We start from the raw sequence: 19971 nt of genomic DNA, 5'->3' as shown, positions 1-19971 counted from the left end.
CGATGTCAGTTCTCTCTAATTCATTCATGTGGTTTCATTTTTAAAGTAAGCAGTCTTTAACACTAAGTACTTAACTCCCACCCGTGCTTATGAAATGAATGGACAGATATGAAAACATAGATATAGCAACAATCCATGTATGAATCTAGAGAGAAAAAGAGGTCTATGAGTAAAAAAATGGAAAGAGCTCTATTTCTTCTTCCACTCAGGTCTGTAAGGCAGTGGAAGCAGAAGTGACATTGTTTTAGGGCATCTCTAACAGTGATAACGCAAAGGGGAGAGGGCACAGTTCCCCACAGATAGCTATGGGATTTTGCACTTTGAGGGCTCTGGCTGTTCAGTCATGGTGCTTGCCAGAAGACTTCAGTAGCATACCTGCTAAAGGAATGCCAGGGCCTCCCCCTCCTGGTGGGGGATCAACAGCTGCATCTAGCAGAAATCTCACAGTGCGCTTGAAGTGACAGGATGGGGAACTGAACTGCCCAGTAGGAGTTACTGAGAAAATGGCAGCATCTCATCATAAGCACCTGTGGTGAGACACATCTTGGCTTTAATACACTTGTGGTAGGGGGTGGGAAATTCTCGAGGAGTTGGGAGTCCTACATCTTCATGTGGGCCCAAGAGCCAGGAAACTTCAAATTTTTACTGTTGCTGTGATCAGTCTGTGTCCTACAGGGATTTGAGGTTTGGGGAAACTCAGATTGTGCCTTGTTTTATAGGATGGCTTTCAGTGATCTGGGATGGAGAGACATGGGGGCTTCATGGAGCATCTGGGATATTTTTCCCTTCCCTCCTTCCTTCTTGTTTATTCTTTTTACATTTTTTAATAGCTCTAATATGATATTGGAGCGAGACTTGCAGGTATTGGAATGGACGCACCATGGAAATTTACATTTATTGAATTCCAATTGTGTGCCACACATTTGTCCCAGAAAACAGAAATGAATAAGACATCTTTTAGATAGTCATCTTTACAAATCTGCACAGCAAATTGACATTTTGACTGCCTCCCCTCCCCCCCCCCCCCATGAAACTCTCTTTTCTAGACTTTTGAGACAACTCACACCTGGATGTTTTCCTTACCTTGCAGCCTATCCATTACAGAGGCCTTTGATAATTGCTATTTCTCTACCTGAGTATTAAACCAAGGTGTGTTTTAGGATTCTTTCTTCAGTTTTTTAAAAAATATATTCTATTTTTACTATATATATTTCTGTGGCTTCAGTTACTATCTTTAAGCTGATGTCTCACAAATCTGTAGTTTCAGGCCAGATCTCCTTTCTGTGCATCTGGATTCACATACAGAACTGGACATGGAAGCCTGAAATAATGAAAATGAACTTATTATCTTTCCTCCTGAATCTGTTTTTAACCCTGATTCCCTGTTCACTCAGTCTCTTAAGCCTTGGAATTATCTCCTCCCTTGGCCGTATTTTATCAGTACCTTCTTTTCCTTCCTTCTCCATCACCACAACCTTGCCAATGATTTCAACCCTCCTGTCAAATTAGGCTGATCTGAAGAAACAATGAACCACAAACAGTTCATCAACTTAACTATATCTTCTTTAATTCCATACCCAAGTCTCTGAAGAAGATGACAAAAATGGCGTGGATTGGTATCTCTGCAAATTCAGTTTACAGTTTCTGTGGAACTTTCAACACCACTTTGGATATTTTAACATTTGCTGGACACCTTCTACTCCCCACCCACCACCTGACATTAGCAGATCAACCCCTTCCTCTTTCACAGAGAAACGAGAGGTCAGAGAGTGGGAACTTCCTCAACTTTCTGCTGCTAACCCTCCCCCTCTAAGCTCACCCCAAATTAAAGCCCATCCTTTGTTTCCTTTCCTTTGTCTCAGTAGAAATGACCCCTTTGAACCCGCTACTTCAGGTCAATCTGCTACCTATTTTCTGGATCATGTTCCCTTTAGTCTCTTCATGGATCTTGCTCTGTCAATTACCTTTCTCTCAGATGTATCTCCAACATTCCCCTGTCTGTTTTTACTTTCCCTTTGGCTGTCTCCCGGGCTGAAGTCCTCAGTAAGTTCCCAGATAAAACTGAAACTCACAGCTCTCGCGCTGTGCTTTCTTTTTCAGTTGACACCTTGGATGTGACTTTTATTTGGATAGGATCTTTGCATATATAATTAAGTTTAATATCTCCAGATCATCCTGGATTTAGGGTGGCCCATAAATCTGATGACTGGTGTCATTGTAAGAGAAAGGAGAGGAAGATTTGAGACACAAGCACAGAAGAAGGCCACGTGAAGACAGAAGCAGAGATTGGAGTTATACCACCACAAGCCACAGAACCCATGGCCCATGGCACCACCATATGCTGGAAGAGGCAAGGAAGGGTTCCCTCCCAAAGCCGTTAGCATGAAGGTGGCCTACCCTACAGACTTAGGACTTCTGACCTCAGAACTCTGAGAGAATAAATTTCTGTTGTTTTAAGCCACCAAGTTTGTGACAGCCCTAAGCAACTAATACAGATTTTGGTATTGGAAAGAGGGGTGTTGCTGTAACAAAAGCTAAAAATGTGGAAGTGGCTTTGGAATTGGGTAGTTTATAGAAGTTGGAAGAATTTTGAGGTGTGTGATAGAGAAAGCCTAGATTTCCTTGAAGTGGTGGGTGGTTGGTAAAAACAGGGATGTTAAAGGAAATGCTGATGAGATCTCAGAAGGAAGTGAAGAGTGCAGTAGAGAAAGCTTCTATCATCTTAGAGCATACATGTATTGTCATGAACAAAATATCGGTAGAAATATGAATGTTAGAAGGTTCTTCTGGGGAGGTCTCAGGAGGAAATGAACATAGCATTAGAAAATGAAGGAAAGGAAATCCTTGTTATAAAGTGGCAGAAAACTTGGCTGAATTGAGTTCTATTGTTGGGTGAAAGCAGAACTTAAAAGTGATGAACTTGGATATTTAGCTGAGGAGATTTCCAAGGGAAGTGTTAAAAAATCAGCCTGGTTTCTCCTTGCTGCTTATAGTGAAACATGAAGGAAAGAGATAAATGGGAGGAAGGAACTGGTAAGCAAAAAGAAACAAGCATTTGATGATTTGGGAGATTCTCAAACTGTCTAGATCACAAAGAATGCTAAAATTAGGAAATTCATTGTTGGAAAAGCATGCTCTGGAGAGAGGATCAAGGATGTGGCTGGGCAACCTTTTGCTTAAGAGATTGTCTTGTAACTTATGGATTTACTCAACCATTCAGCAGAAGCCAGGAATAGTATGGGGCTATCCAGGAAAGATCTGTGGGGACCCTTCTGTCTAATGGAGTAGACCTCCATGTCATACAGAGGAGGCACACACAGTTTTTGAGAAAGTTGTATTAGCAGAAACACAGTTTGGACTGAAGGGGACAGAGAGAGGACAAAATGAAGGAAGGCTTGTGGACTTCTGAGATTCTACAGGCAGGAAGCTGGCTGATAGAGTTATTTGTTTGCAAACATGTGTTACCCTTCAAGAAAAAGGAAGAAATGTCTTCAAGGGCAGAGCCCCCGTGACACAGAGACTGGCAGGGTCCTGTCATAGGCCCAAAGAACAGAGCATCAGGCCACAGAGGATTATTTTCAGGCCTTGAAACCTAAAAGAATTTGTCCTGCTGGATTTGGAGCTTAGTTGGGAATGGTGACGCCTTTATTCCTCTTTTGCAATGGGAATGTCTATCCTGTGCCTGTCCCACCCTTGTATTTGGGAAGCAGGTAGCATTTTTTCTAGTTTCACAGACTCTACAGATAGAGAAGAATTTTGTCACAGGATGGATCATACCCAGAGTCTCACCCATACCAGATTTAGATGATTTAGATAAGATTTGAGACTCTTGAGCTGATGATATTTAGATAAGATTTTAGAGTTAATGCTCTAATGGGTTGAGACTTTTGGGATTGTTGGCCTAGGGTGAATGCATTTTGCATGTTCGTCACACTGTAGTGGGTTGAATGGTGCCCCTCTTCTCCCCCCCCCCCAAAAGATATGTCCTCCTGGAACCTGTGAATATGGCCTTATTTGGAAAAATGGTCTTTGCAGATGCAATTAAGATTTCAAGCTGAGATCAGCCTGGATTGGGTTGGGTCCAAAATCTGTGATGCCACCACCATCACCATCTTCCCTGGGTCTCTGTTAATAAGTTCTTTTTAGTCCTTATTTTACTGATTTATCTGCAGCACTTAATTGCTGACCACTTTCCCTTTCTTTCCTTCCTGAGTTTCAGTAACCATATTCTCCTGATTTTCTTATTTTTCTTAACATACTACCTTAGTCTCTTTTGTGATCACTTCTTCTTTTGCCTATCACATAAATATCCATGTTCTTAAGGGTTCTGTGCTTGATTTTTTTTTCTTGTCCCTTTACATACTGTAATTAGACTGTTACTGTCTTGATTCCTATGGTTTAATTTCCACATATATGCTCCTAGTTCCCAAATTTCCATCCTGAGCTATACACCTAAATATCCAGTTTCTTATTACGTATTTCCACTTTGATGTCTCTCATGACCTTCAAACTCAGGAACATATTGAAGCAAGTTCAAACTTTTTCTCTTCAATTCTTGTTTCACCCATTTTTATGGATAACACCACCATCCATCTAGAAATTCAGGAGTTATCTAAGGTAAGAGGTGGAAAATAAATACAACTCATTTGCTGACCCTGATGGATAAGCAGTGGCTCCTGGGAGAGCTGATTTGAGTTGTAAAGAGTATAATTTTTTTTTAAAGATTTTTTTGATGCGGACCATTTTTTAAGTCTTTATTGAATTTGTTACAATGTTGCTTCTGCTTTATGTTTTGGTTTCTTGGCTGCAAGGCATGTGGGATCTTAGCTCCCTGGCCAGGGATCGAACCCACAACCCCTGCACTGGAAGGAGAAGTCCCAACCAGTGGACCGCCAGGGAAGTCCCTGTAATTATTAATTAGGGATGCCTGCTCTGGGCTGGGGAGCATCGTTCTAGTCCTACTCGTTTGCGGTTATGCCCTAGATTCTTCCCTTATCTTCCTCTCTCACATTCAAATAGTCACCATATACTGTTGGATTCTGTCTCTGTTACGTCTCTCAAATGTATCCCTTTTCTTCATTCCTGTTGTCACTGCTCTAATATGTCACTAGCTACCTCTGGTCCCCACCTTCAACTCACAATTCAGTCTCCACCTCCATGCCCTTTAAAACCTAAATCTTATTTATTGCTATAAACAGATGGAGAGACAGACAAACCTATAATCTCTCGCTATACCCTACAGGATATACTTCAAGCCCTTTAACATAATATACCTCAAGACCTAGACCCTGACTTAGGATTGAGATGAGCCTTGTCTCTCCCAGCAGCCTTACCCACCAGACACGTGACATACCGAACTGCTCGTAGTTTCCTGAAGGCACCACATTATTTCCAATCTCCTTGCCTTTGCACATGCTGCTCCCTCTGCCTGGAATGCCCTTCACCAATTTTTCCCCTTTCTTTGCCAGAATAACTCCTATTAATTTTTCAAGTCTCTGCTGCAGCATTACGTTTTCTGGGAAACTTTTCATATACCCTTATTCCAGATATAGGTTCAGTGCTTTTCCTCTGTGTCCCCTTGGTGTGTATGCAAACTGTGGAATTGAACTTACCACACTACAGTGGAATTACCTTCTTTCTTGTAGGTATTTAGTGTCCTTTGAGGAATCTATTCTGTTTGCAGTTGCCGTGCCTTAGGTGTTAGGTGGTCAATATCTTTTTTTTGACCATGCAGTGCAGCATGCAGGATCTTAGTTCCCCAACCAGGGATCAAACCTTTGCCCGCTGCGTTGGGAGCGTGGAGTCTTTTTTTTTTTTTTTTTTTTTAAGTTAGCGACTATGCAAATATCCATTAATGGGGAATTTTTTAAAAAAATTTATTTATGTATTTATTTATTTATTTTTGGCTGTGTTGGGTCTTCGTTTCTGTGCGAGGGCTTTCTCTAGTTGCGGCAAGTGGGGGCCACTCTTCTTCGCGGGGCGCGGGCCTCTCACTATCGCGGCCTCTCTTGTTGCGGAGCACAGGCTCCAGACGCGCAGGCTCAGTAGTTGTGGCTCACGGGCCTAGTTGCTCCGCGGCATGTGGGATCCTCCCAGACCAGGGCTCGAACCCGTGTCCCCTGCATTGGCAGGCAGACTCTCAACCACTGCGCCACCAGGGAAGCCCTGGGAGCGTGAAGTCTTAACCACTGCACCTCCAGGGAAGTCCCAATATCTTTTTTTTTTTTAATTAACTTTTTTGGGGGGAAGTCATTATAGACTCACATGTAATTGTAAGAAATAATAGAGTCGTACCCTCACCCAGTTTCCCCCAGTGGTAACACTATAGTACAGTATCACAGCCATGATATCGACACGGACACGATCCAGGTACAGAATGTTTTCATCACCACAAGGATCTCTCCTGTTGTCTTTTATAGTCACACCTACTTCACTCTTACTCTCACCCCCTCCTTAACCTCTGACAGCCACTGATCTGTTCTCCATTTCTATAATTGTGTCATGTTAAGAATAGTATGTAAATGGAATCATACAGTATGTAACCTTTTGGAGTTGGCTTTTTCCACTCAGGATAATTCCCTGGCAGTTCATTCAGGTTGTTTCATGTATCAATAATTTGTTCCTTTTTAGGGCTGAATAGTACTCCATAGTATGGATGTACCACCATTTGTTTAACCAACTACCTGTTGAAGGACATCTGGGTTATTTCCAGTTTGGGGCTATTACAAATACAGCTGTAATGAACAATAGTGTACAGATTTTTATGTAAACATAATTTTTCATTTATTGGGGATAAATGCCCCCACATGCAATTGTTCAGTCATGGTTGTATGGCAATTGCATGCTTAGTTTTATATGGAACACCAAACTGTTTTACAATAAATTTTTAATGAATAAAGGAATGAGGATATAGCATTGTTCAAAATCTTTAGAGTGAATATTAGGATCAAATAAATCTGTTTCTACTAATTGCATAGTCAATCATATTAGCCACAAGAATGATATTCTAAATACATTGAAACATACTGCAGAGCAGAAATCAATAAAGCTTAAATGTGATAAGCTTCTTCATTACTCTAGGAGTCAGGGTTTTTATCCTAAACTGTTTATAGCAATAGTGAGTTAGATTTCTCGCAAATGATGTGTAGACACTGCACTATAATGTTTAATCTCTAAATGGCTGCACTTTGAAAATTACATTTAAAAGCCTCCATAAATGATAAACATAGTTTGTTAATCACTAACGTACACTAAACATGTAAACACAAATCCCTTCAAAATTTTTTTCTATTTTTATAGTGTTCCACTGGACACCATAAAGGTGCTACAACCTTGATAGCATTCTCACTTCATACCAAGTCTATCTTTTTATTTGAAATTCATACCCAGCACTTAGAATAAGGTTCTTCAGGTATCATGGAAGGAGCATGTGCTCTAGACCCAGATGGACACGAGGCTGAATCTGAAAAATATCGCTTCCTGGCAAGTTACAGAATCTCTCCTGGCTTTTATTTTCTCATCTGTTAGGTGAGGATCCTTCTAAACAACCTACATGACATGACATGACAGAGCTCTCAAGAGAAGCAGATGAAATAACATGTACAAAGTGTACGAAAGGCATCAATAATGTTCAGTTCCTTTCTCCTATGGCATTTTTATAAATTTTAAATTTGGATTTATCTTTTTTAAAAAATGTATTTTATTGAAGTATAGTTGATTTACAATGTTATGTTAATTTCTTCTGTATAGCAAAGTGATTCAGTATGTGTATATACACACACACACTCTTTTTCATATTCTTTCCCATTATGGTTTATCACAGGATATTGAATATAGTTCCCTGTGCTATACAGTAGGACCTTGTTGTTTATCCATTCTATGTATAATAGTTTGCATCTGCTAATCCCAAACTCTTCTATGGCATTTTTAATTTCCTGAGTAATAAGTTTCTAAGGCTTATTTATATACTTTGTCTTGTTGTCCAGGAGATTTAAAAGAATAAGTTTAAAAAAACCCAATCAGATCCAAGGAAATATTCAAGGGTAGTTGTTATAATCTGCCAATGAGCCTTCTTAAGATTAGAGATCGATATTAATATAAAGAAAAACAATTTATGCCCCATTGAAAAAGTTAACATCTTGGGACACAAACCTTATATTTCTTGACTTCTTTTTTCTTGGTAATGAATATACATTCATTACTAGTATACATTAGTTCAGTTCAACTAAGTGAAGGAATTGTGTTACTTAATGTGGACTAATATATTTTTATTTTTAATAATTAAATGCAATCAGAAACAAGATCACCACTGACAGAGCCCGGAATTTTAAACAAACACCCATTTAGAGAATGGCCAAGAGCACAGATCAAGAACTACTTAGAGAGATCACCATTTACAACAAGCAGGAATAGTAGCTTACTAATCATCTTGTATCTGATTTGAATTTATAAATTTGAGAAGTGGTAGCCTTTCCACCTGACTACTTGCTCTGCAAAATTTAGGAAGTTAAGTGTAATTGATGAAAAATGCAAGTTGACCTAATTTTGCATTTTTCAATGTTATTTTTGGATTACTATGGGGAGTCTGTGTATGTCAGAAAGAAGAATGAAAAGAGACATTTACCAGGAATATAAAGGAGCTACTCTACAATAAAAAGTGATTGGGTATATGTTTCAACTCTGTTGAGGCTAATAAGAAAATAGGTTTAAACAGTGGCGTTAAGCCAAAAAATCAAGGTTTGGCTCTGTTCTCTGGAGGCTAGGTACCACATGGGCAAGGTAGGGCTGTACCACAAGGCCATGCCTAACTCTGAATATCATCTCCATCAGTCCAACACAAAGGTCTGAATGATTTTGATTGGTCTTCTTCAGGAAGACCCCATTAAAATGTGTTCAAATTACCGTGGTGATATGATCTATTAGCCCTTGGCATGGAATAGTTTACCAGATCAGCTAAGTTGCTACCTAGACTGGAGCCCCGCGAAAATGAAGCACAGGCAGTTTAGTTTTGTTGGGAGTGTGGAAGATTATGGGAAGTTCCTGGCATCAAGTGTTTATAAGGAAGAATAAATGAGCTGAAAACGAGGTGGGGGGCAGAGAAAAGGAAGCAGGAGCACCCTGGAGTCTTGCAGGATCAGCAGACTGGAAACTTTTCAAGAACAGGAAACTTGTCTAGTTCGCCATTGTACACCATTGTTCACAGGTTAAATACCACAGTGCCTGGAACATAGTACCTGAACAAAAATGTTTATTGAACAGATGGTCTAAATTGGGAGGTGGTGTCTATTCTGAAAGGAGAGACAGAGCTCCTTAAATTTATATACCTAACGAAGTTTGCCTAAGCCTGGCCTTGCTGAAGGCTGTAGAGCCGTGGTTGGGGGAGGCTGTAGAATTTCTTTCTGTAAGGTCTTTAAAAACAAGACAGACTCTTATCTGTCGTGAAGGGTTTCTATGCAAAACAGAAGAATGATCTGAATAATTTGAAAAGCCTCTGACCCTCTTCATCCTTGGGCTTTTTTTTTAAATTTCAAGAAATGCATTGCAAAAGCATGTACAACCACCATTCACCATCAAGTAAGCAACAGTCATCATTTGTTGTGAGGCTGTTGTATGCCAGGCAATATGCTGAGTGTGTAACCCAGTGTGCATTGCCGAATTGTTTGATTTTTGAGAATTCCTGTGGATTTTACCATGTCGTGACACAGTCGTCCTGCAGGTGTCAGTCTTTCCCTGCAGAATGTTACCCATTGAGTCCTTGACTTCAGCCTTACACCGAAATAGGGCTGAGAAACCAGTGATTTTTAAAGTTGGTAACACTAAGGTTAAACAAAAAGATTGATTTATTACCTATATCTGAAATGAACTCCCTAAATATCAGCCTGACTGTTAGAAAGTTAAATTCAAAAAACTTTTTAAAAAATAGAAACCTTGGTGATTAAGTTCACATACTTTCTGAATGGCTTTGCAGTTTTACCTTATCTTTAGCCTAAAAGAAGATAACTTGTCCTATTTTCCTATTTTCTTCAGGAAAACTGAAACGACTTGTTTTTGAAAGGCAAGCTCAGAAGATGGATGAAAAGCTTCTGGCCTCCACTTATGCCTCGTTTTGAACCGCCCTGTCTACCTCATTTCTGACTTCTTTTCCCTTTTCTCAGAGGGGTTAGTGTGACTGAGCTTGGGGAAATGACTGGTCAGCTCTGACTGGTTCCTGGCAGAGGCAGAGCTCATCAGCCTCACTTCCCTCCACCTGGGGCTCAGCTTGTCCTTCAGGCATGTGGCCATAGCTGGGGCTGAGAGTACAGCCCTACAGGAACATGCCAGGGCAAGATGGAAGAGTAAAGCAGAATTAGCAATATGCCCAGAAATAGCAAATTTTGAATTGTTATCCCATGGTTTTTGCAAAAACACTCTTCGAGGCTTGCATCACTTTCTTGATGCTTCTGGGCAAATGCACAAAATATTTTCACCCCTGTAGCTCTGTATGTGGCTCTGGTGAGTCAGTATGTCATACACAGTGACAGCATCTGATTTTCTGGTATACTCTTGAAACATTTAGGGTTTCGCATCTCAGAGCTGTGGAATTTTTATCTCTTCCATCAGACCCCTGGGTCCAGCTTGAAGGCAGTACTTCTTAGAGTGCGGTCTGTTGATCACCTGCATCTCAATCGAGGGGGTGTTTGTTAAGGGAAAAAAAGGCAAAATCTTAGACCTACCTGTCTTCAGAACCATAGAACCAGATTCTCTGGAGGATTTACAAGAAACAACATTGATTCTTTCCCTCACTGAAGTTTGAGAAGTACTGAAAAGCAGTGCTCCCAGGAGCCATCAGTTCCCTGAGCACAGATTGCAAGTCTGATTTGGTCCTAGCTGCCAGCTGCTATCCCTGTTCACATGGGGTATCTTCAGGGCTCTTCCCCATTCCTTATTCTCAGTTGAAGTTTATGCCCAGAGCCTTTATTCACTAAAGATGATCTGAGACTCTCCAGAGTTCAGTGCATTTTAATGAAGTCCCCACTGATAATGTCAGGGGACCCTCAATTCCAGCACATTTATTCTGGATTAAGTCTGGCATAGTCAGGACCCCCTGCTTACCTTTCTCCTTTTCTCCCCCCATCTGTCGGGTGGTATTCCTGGCCACCTCCCTTCTCTTCTGTTCTTTACCTAGCAAGAAATGATCTCTTAAGATCTGATCCTGGGTCCTTCCTCAGGGACAAACTCCTCAAGTCCTCCAGGAAGAGGTGGTTGATCAGTCACAGAGCAGGGCACTCACTGCCTCGCTCTCTAATTTGTTTCCTATCAGCTTCTTGGAAGTAGTTTTCACCTTTTTTGTATCCCTGGCATCGAGCCTAGTGACTAGGACATAGTAAATGCTTACTGTGTGCTGACTCACAAAAGGATTTTCAAAAATCCTACCTCCCACTTCTATTTCTGTAAATCAGTGTAAACCAAATATTAATAAGTAAGCTCCTTGACGATAAGGCCCAGGGCTTCTTCATCTTTAACATGAAGAAATGAACCTATGCATGAAAATGTATCTCTCTCACTTCTGTTTCCATGTACCAATTTGAGATACTATTATATGGAACACTAAGGGGAGGGGCCATATCTCCCTCATATCCAGCTCTTGACATAGTATCTAGCACATACTAGCACTTGCTAAATGTTTGCTGAAATAAAATTCAAGAAGCTACCAAGAAATCACTCTCCGTGAACTCATGTAGTACAGCAAGAAAAGATAGCCTAACTTTTACATATGCACCTGGAATGTTCTCCCCGACAGAGAGTTAAAGAACTTGTCCTGGGTGCTGCACTGGGTAGAGATGGGTGCAAGACTAAAACCCAGGGTTGCTCAGGTGTGGAGGAGCCATTCAGCAGAACAGAGAGATGGGGTGCTTTCCTGGGTCACTGGCTGGGGAGCCCCCCAGTGAGGGTTGTAGGTAGTCCTCATTTTCCAGAGATGACCATTCAATACATACATGTCACCTTCCACCAAGCAGTTTTGCTTGTCCATCGTCTAACCGTAGTCTAGGGGAAGAATCTAGGAGGCCTTGTAAAGATTAAAGTCCATTATATGATAGTTTTAGTATGTGCATTTCTCCATCACAGGTGGGAAAAAACCCATCTTTTTGAGCCTGTTGTAATGCAGCATATAGAAGGTAGGGGGCAGTGCTGGAATACAATATATATGACAGAGGCAGAATTATAGAAGAGGTGACTTAGGCAAACTTAAGGGTCCTTTAGAGTCAGTTGGTTGAATTTTCTTGCTCTAACAGCATCCACTACCAGCACCAGCAAAAATATTAATGATCATGTATTTCATGGCTGGTGAGTGGCAGCGTTGATCTTTTGAACCCAAGTCTACAGATTTTTAGTTCACAATGTTTTTTATTACACTGTAATATGATTTCTTTCAGTAGGTTTTTTTGTTTGTTAAAAATAACTACCTATTTTTCCAGATTGTAAGAATAGTAAATTATCCTTATAAAATTCAGTCTTAGAGACATGGATGTTTAAGAAGGTAAAAGTGTCCATTTTCCCAACTCCCTTCCATATATAAGTAATGTTAACAGCTCAGTATATATTCTTATACTTTTTCTTATATATAAACTTATATCTTTTTAATAGAAATAGAAACATATTATGGATACTTTTTTCCATTGAAAGCTTTATGCAAAGTGCACCACGACTTGCTCAATGCACATATGGACTAATAGGTTTATGCACAGCTTTTCTGAGCTAATATATGTGGTTACTTTTAAATGTTGGTCCTGCAGCTCCTAACAATTGTTTTTCTCCTGTTCTTTTCCAGATTAGCGTTATTGTGATTTTAGCTCTTTTAATTTGTAACACATGGTGTGATTCAAACCACTGAGTCTTAGCATCTGTCAATGATAAGATCATTCTTTTTAGTGATACAAGGATGGTTGCCCAAATGTGGCAGAATTTGGCTTTTCATTTTTTGTTATGTTATTAATCACTGTAAAAAAGAACTTGTGGTAATTTTTTTTTTTGTAAATTTTTATTTATTTATTTATTTTTGGCTGTGTTGGGTCTTCATTTCTGTGCAAGGGCTTTCTCTAGTTGCGGCAAGCGGGGGCCACTCTTCATCGCGGTGCGCGGGCCTCTCACTAACGCGGCCTCTCTTGTTGTGGAGCACAGGCTCCAGACGCGCAGGCTCAGTAGTTGTGGCTCACGGGCCCAGTTGCTCTGCAGCATGTGGAATCTTCCCAGACCAGGGCTCAAACCCGTGTCCCCTGCATTAGCAGGCAGATTCTCAACCACTGCGCCACCAGGGAAACCCTTTTTTTTCTTCTTAAGCTTCAGTGAGTATCCTGAAGTCTCTTTTAAATTTCCACACAAAATTAAAACTAAGGTGGTTTTGGATTTTCCAAAGCAAAACTACTTTTCTCTGTCCCCCAAATTTGTATTCTAAATCATTTATGTAGCACTAGCTGACACTGCTCTCTCACACCTGGGAATCTTGTATGCTGCAGTCATAATGATGGAATAGGGCAGTCTGGCATGAGCAGTGGATGGGACTAACGTAATGGAGCCACATTGAGGCCGCTGCTGTGGTTAGAAAAGCTCACATTAGGACTCCCTTTGCAAAAGAGCAGTGACCTGTCTTCTTCAATACTGTCCCTGATGTTACTGATTTAAGGGTCTGGTTTTTTCCTTTGAACTCTTTCTCTTACTCTGTTTAGACCTATTTGTTTCTCATTTCATTCATTTTAACTTCAATTTTAGTATGTATTTCTTCTGATATAATTTCTCTATCTACATATATACACTTTATGAATATAGTAGTAGTATTATATATTATATATACATACACTTTATTAGTACAGTATTACTTGCTTAACATATAAAGAAATATACATTTTTGGTATTGGGTGTATGTGCTCAAATTCTTTTTCCTGATGGTGGTGTACGATAAAAAATATTTGAGACCACTGTACAATATTATGAATTTCTTGTGGACTTGGATCATTTCTTTTCTTCTTGATATCCCTAATTGCTTAGCACAATGTCTGGCCTATAACAGGGGATTAATAAGTATTGTTGGCTGGCTGGCTGGCTTGCTGGATAGATGGATAAATTAATAAATCATGTGACTGTGTTTCTCCTCTTGAGCAGGAGGTTATCTTAAGTTACCATTTAGTAAATACTTCAGGTACTAAGGACACATCTGGGTGATCAAACAACTAGACTCTGATAATTGATCTAGATGCTATGTTTGGATGAATTAAAAACTGATTCAGCTTGCCACATTTTCCAACAGTCCACCAGATTGATGGATTACCGCAAAATAAATGGTGAATATGATTGAGAAATTTTATGTAACTCTGCTCCCCAGGATTCATTTGTCTTAAATATTATCAGAATCCTATCTAGGGTTTAGCAAATGACATGATCTCCACAAACGTCTATGTTTAGATTTCTTTATATTTCTTCTCCCTTTGGTAAAAAGGTCATGTGGTTAGAGCAATACAATGACATGATCAGGGATGAAGAAGCAGGGGGAAAAGAAAAGTCCTGAAAAAGGTTTATGTGGCTCATATTCAACTGAAATGTTGACCCCCCCCTAACATTAGTCTTCTCACCCCCCAACTCTTTAAGGCAACAGTGAGGGGACTGAGGGTCATTGCCAAGCAACAGTGCCTCTGACTCAGTCTTCATGTCACCTCTCCTGTGGCTGATTTTCTCCTACGTTACTGCCATTCTTGATATTCCCTTTTACAACTACGTAAAACAGGACCTAGTACATAGTAGGAACTTGAAAACTGTTTGTGTATGAAACATGTCTTCTCTGTATAATTTGTGCTCACGTACATGCAAACGTACATGTCTTTGGTTGTGGAGGTGGTAGTCACGTGCCGGCCAGGGCAGGGCTGGGGGTGGTGGGGGGGTGGTACAGCATCTACACACTGCTCACCCAGCGTGGCTTGGTCAGGCAGTTCTGTTCAGCACCGCCTGTCTGCCTGTTGGTGAGGGAATGGCTGGGGAATGGCTGTTATCTTCTTCAGCTGTATCTTCTTTGTGATCCTCTTCCCCTGTGCCAATAGATACATAGACAAAAAGGCAGGTTGGACACTATAATAAACCCTGTGCTCTTTCCATCAGAATTTCCCACATCAAGTTCAGCTTGGTGCATTGCTGATGTTCTCTTAATTTTGCATGGTTGTTTTAACGATGTGGGCAAAATAGAAGGAAATGTGAATTTCTATAAATGGGGGCATAGTTTGGAGTCCAGCTATGAATTATATGAGTGTGTAGTTTTTGTTGATAAGACCATTTTCTGCCTCTCGCTCTTCTTTTTTTGCCTTGCTCAAAATCACATATTAGACATGAATGCCCTCTCTTAGTGCTGGTACCATGATATTCCTGACCAATTTTACAAGAGAAGAAAAGCGCATTGAGGCAGAATGGTTTCTACTAGCCAGTGAGGTGAAAGTTGTTCATATACTCTTCTTTTTATTGTAACTCAAGTTAGTTAACTTTTCAAAAAAGGTTTTAAGAGCCAATTATATGTGTCAGTGATTTTCCTTTACAGTGGGTGATTTAGCACATGTTACAATACAGCTGTCTTTTATGCTGGAAGAAGAATCTGAATCTTCCTCAGAACCATAGTAGAGAAATTGTTTATTACTCAAGATCTAGAACACACAATTTTTAGCCATTACTGGTAGAGTTACACTTTTTTCTTTATTGTCTGTGATTGGTACAAAGTGTAAGCCACAAACTCAGGCAGGCAAAAGATATGATTTTATTTTTCTAAAGCTTGCTTAAATTCTATTGTAACCTGTAACTGAACTGAATAGTGCCCCTCCCCAAATTCATGTTCAGGGACTTCCCTGGCTGTCCAGTGGTTAAGAGTCCACGTTTCCGCTGTGGGGTGCGTGGGTTCAATCCCTAGTCAGGGAACTAAGATCCCAAATGCCGCATGCGTGGCTCGGCAAAAAGAAAAAAAAAAGGAATAAACAAATTTGTGTTCACCAGGAGTCTGTGGGTGTGATGTTATTTTAAGATAGGGTTTTTGCAGATATAATCAACTTAAGATGAGGTCATGCTGGGTCAGGGTGGGCCCTAATAAGAAGAGTGGAACACGTGAACACAGTCAGGGAGAAGTGTGCAGGTGGGGTCAGAGATTGGAGAGATGCATCTACAAGTCAAAGAAGGATAAGGATTTCTGGCAACCATCAGAAGCTGGAAGAGGCAAAGAAAGATTCTTCCCTAGAGACTTCAGCCCTGCTGACATCTTAACTTCAGACTTTTAGCCTCCAGAACTATGAGAAAATGAATTTCTCTTGTCTTAAGCTACTCACTTCGGGGTAATTTGTTATGACAGCCCTGGGAAACTAATATTCAGCCTCTTTTTAAGTTGGAGTAGCAGAAAATTAACCTCATTAAATTTGGGGAATCCTTCCTCTTTCTCTGGAGTTACTTTAAGTAACAGCAAGATGTGATGTTGAAGTGGGGACCATCAGATCCTTGACATCACCAAGCCACACTGGTGTCCCTGATCCCTGAGCTGTCTCCCAGTTGGCCTGCACCTATTTCTTCTCTGAGATATTAACATCTCCCAGGACTTTAAACTAGGACAGTAGATTGCAAATCCCCTCTGTTCTTGAACCCCACAAACCTATTTGGTGGTGTTGCCACCTCTCCAGAACTTGGCCTAAGGAATGGCTCAGAGTTTATTACTGATGCATGTTCTCATTATTGAGGATTATTTTTCTAGCTCTTTATTTTTCTTCCCCCTTGTGGTGGGAAGGAGGTGGCAAATTCTTGCTCATTCATGTAGCTTTCTCTGAGATCTTTTGTCCATGTCTTAATTCTTTTTTTTTCCCCTAACAGCCTAAATTAGTGACTTTCAACTGGAGGTAATTTTCTCCCTAGTGGTCATTTAGAGATGTCTGGAGACATTTTTGCTTGTCACAGCTGGGGAGTGGGAAGGTTGCTACTGGCATCTGGTGGGTAGAGGCCAAGAATGCTGCTAAATGCACAGCTCCCGATACTTCCCAATTCCTCTTTGATGTAAATAAAGTATTTACATTAAAATATGAAATAGAGCATAGCATTTATTGGGACTTCTGAATTGGCTAGATAGCTAAACCACCTAATTTAGGAGGAGAAAAAAAATCTACTTTGGAGCCCAGCCTTTTTTGATTTACTGGAGGTGTTCAGATGAATTAGGCAAGTGCATATTTTAGCGAATTCATGCCAGGCTGTGAAGAATGTTGGGCTGAGAATGTATAAACATTCCTGCTTTTCTTACCAGCTGTTTAAGCAGGCAACTTCACACCTCTGGGCCTTGGTTTTCTCATGTGTTAGCGGTTTAAGCTAGGTTATCTCCGAAATTCCTTCCACTGAATTTTTCCCTGTGATTTAGGAACAGATTGTGAACAGAAATTTTTATATATAGATTCTTAAAGGTACTAATAAAAATCATCTTTTTTTCATGGCATTCTTTGGAAATATGGAGATTGCTAGTTGTTCAATAAAATTTATTCTCTTCTTCTTTCACGTGCCCATAAATTAGAGTAAAAGGATAAGCTTCGGGGCTTCCCTGGTGGCGCAGTGGTTGAGAGTCTGCCTGCCAATGCAGGGGACACGAGTTTGAGCCCTGGTCTGGGAAGATCCCACATGCCGCGGAGCAACTAGGCCCGTGAGCCACAACTACTGAGCCTGCGCGTCTGGAGCCTGTGCTCCGCAACAAGAGAGGCCGCGTTAGTGAGAGGCCCGCACACCGCGATGAAGAGTGGCCCCCGCTTGCCACAACTAGAGAAAGCCCTCGCACAGAAACGAAGACCCAGCACAGCCATAAATAAATAAATAAATTAAAAAAAAAAAAAAGGATAAGCTTCTATAATAAAGAGACCCACCAATATAGTGACTTTAAAAAAACAAGACCAGACCACATTTCCTATATTCCTTTGCATTTGGATGTGATTAAGTTCTCTCCAGTAGAAGGTGAGGGGAGGTGAGGTGTCTAAACTCTGACCCTAGTCCTGAAGGCAGTGGGTGTGCCTCCTTCATGCCTTCCAGTTTCCTCCAGCTGGAATCCCTGGTCATCCAGTTTCAAGCATCTAGGTGACATTGATGCCCTGGAACCTCAAATGATGGAACGGAGCAGAACTGTCCCACCAAATTGCATTGCTGTCCTCAGAGCTGTTTGGGGTAAGACACAAAATGGTTTTTTTAAGTCACTGTATTGTTAGGTGTTTTAATTATAGCAGCATAGCTTTTTACCATAATAAGTAGAGGAATTCTCTACATAAAGACTAAAACAGCAAATTTCAAAAAAGGTGCATGCTGTTATATCCAGTATGAGGTGCTAGTGTTGACTCAATATTTCATCACCAAAATATAAGTCAAACATTTTAAAGCAAGGAGAGGATATAGAAAAGATTAGGTCTATCTTGTTCATAATCTCTTTTTTTGTCACCAGGCTCTGTACCATTTTCTCTTGTAAATTCTGTACCAAATAATAATCCTCATAATCTACTTTGAGTTGACCTGTTTTGTTTTAGGCCTGACCTCTGCGATCAGAGAATTATCAGTTTCTCTATCTGCAGTTGCTCAAGTTTAGACTTAGTGTATTGTCTTTCCTACCATACTATTCCTCTTCTGGCTCTCTCTCTTTCTGGACTTAATGCACGGCTGGAACATAGGGCATGTGGCTATCACCCCTGTGTCTATGCACAATTGTCTACTGTAGCCATTTGGAAAGAACACCTGGGAGAGATTTCTTCCCTTTTTGCTGCAGGAAGGTAGAAGCAGAGGTAAAGGGGACTGGTGGTTTAGATCATCTTGGCTTTTATTGGAAAGGCAACAACTTCTTGCCAGTATTCTATAAAAATCACTACTGTGTGGCAAATGTTCTCTTTGGCTATTTTTATTGTGACTCATCTGTAAATTATAATAGTAATAATTATTAAGTATTAGTTCAAATATTATCCTAATTCTAACTCTGAACTGTCATCATGTTAAATGAGAATTTCATGTTTTAACTATTGTTGGGATAGATATTAATTGAATTACAAGATCATGAACAAGAGAAAGACTATAAATTGAATATTTAATTTTATATATGTTCAAATGTGGACAATTAGGTTAATCTTTCTCCTATTGATTTTGTTCTGTCTTAAAGGCAAAGTTCATTAGCTGAACTGTGACCTGAATGAAAGTGGCAATGATCATCTTATCAGTCTCTCCTCTTAGCTTTCTTTATATGGGCCCATCTTATGTACTTGGCATAGGACAGCTTGCAATATGGCTGCTGTTTGAAATGAAAATCCTTCCTAGGTTAGTAAGGTGATTTGGGTTAGAATGTTAGTTCAATGACTTTTTTTTTTTTTAATGAACTTGGAGTATAACTTCTGCTGATAATTTTAAATTGGTTTTTTGGAAAGAAAACTTTTTGCAAGCTTTAACTTGATATTAGTTCATGCGGGCCTACATAATTGATTTTTGTTTTTCAAGTGACAAAATGAGAGTTTAAATCCATACTTGCTTGCCGTGACTTCATTTGGATTTGACAAGGAGACCCACCTTTCTTCTGCTGTTCTGAGTAGGCAGCTGTGGATAGTTTCACAGGAAGCAAATCCCCAATAGGGAACTTTTTGGAGTTGTTGCATTTGCTCTTTATGCTCTCTGTGTTTTGATACACTGAACAAGGAATGTTGATGAGACATGAGGCAGAACAGCTTGTTCCTCCACAGCTATTTTGACTTTGCAATGCTGGCAATAGTAAAAAGAAAAAAAAAAAAAGTTTAGTGTGTTAACTAAGCAAACACATGGCGCTTGGAAGAAGGCTACGGAACAGCTAGGCTATTCTTGGTATCAAGAACCCTATTGCCTAGGGACTTTGAATTGCAGTTCATGAATGCATAGTACTTGGAGTTCTACATTTCTCTAGGTGTCCTTTGTCTCTGGGCGTGTTAATAGGAGCAAATGGTGTTGCTAATG

The 19971-nt window shown here is 40.2% G+C and overlaps 1 protein-coding gene across 1 annotated transcript in view; it reads left to right on the top strand.

Annotated features, from left to right (window-relative positions):
- Positions 1-19971, top strand: part of LOC309627472 (uncharacterized protein) — a 347968-nt gene that overhangs the window by 1683 nt on the left and 326314 nt on the right. The window lies entirely within an intron of this gene.

The sequence above is a fragment of the Balaenoptera borealis genome, assembly GCF_965194805.1.
Source record: "Balaenoptera borealis genome assembly, chromosome: 4".
NCBI classification, from domain to species: Eukaryota; Metazoa; Chordata; class Mammalia; order Artiodactyla; family Balaenopteridae; genus Balaenoptera; species Balaenoptera borealis.
Note: the sequence above shows the minus strand (reverse complement) of the source record. Positions and strands in the feature narration are given on the sequence as shown.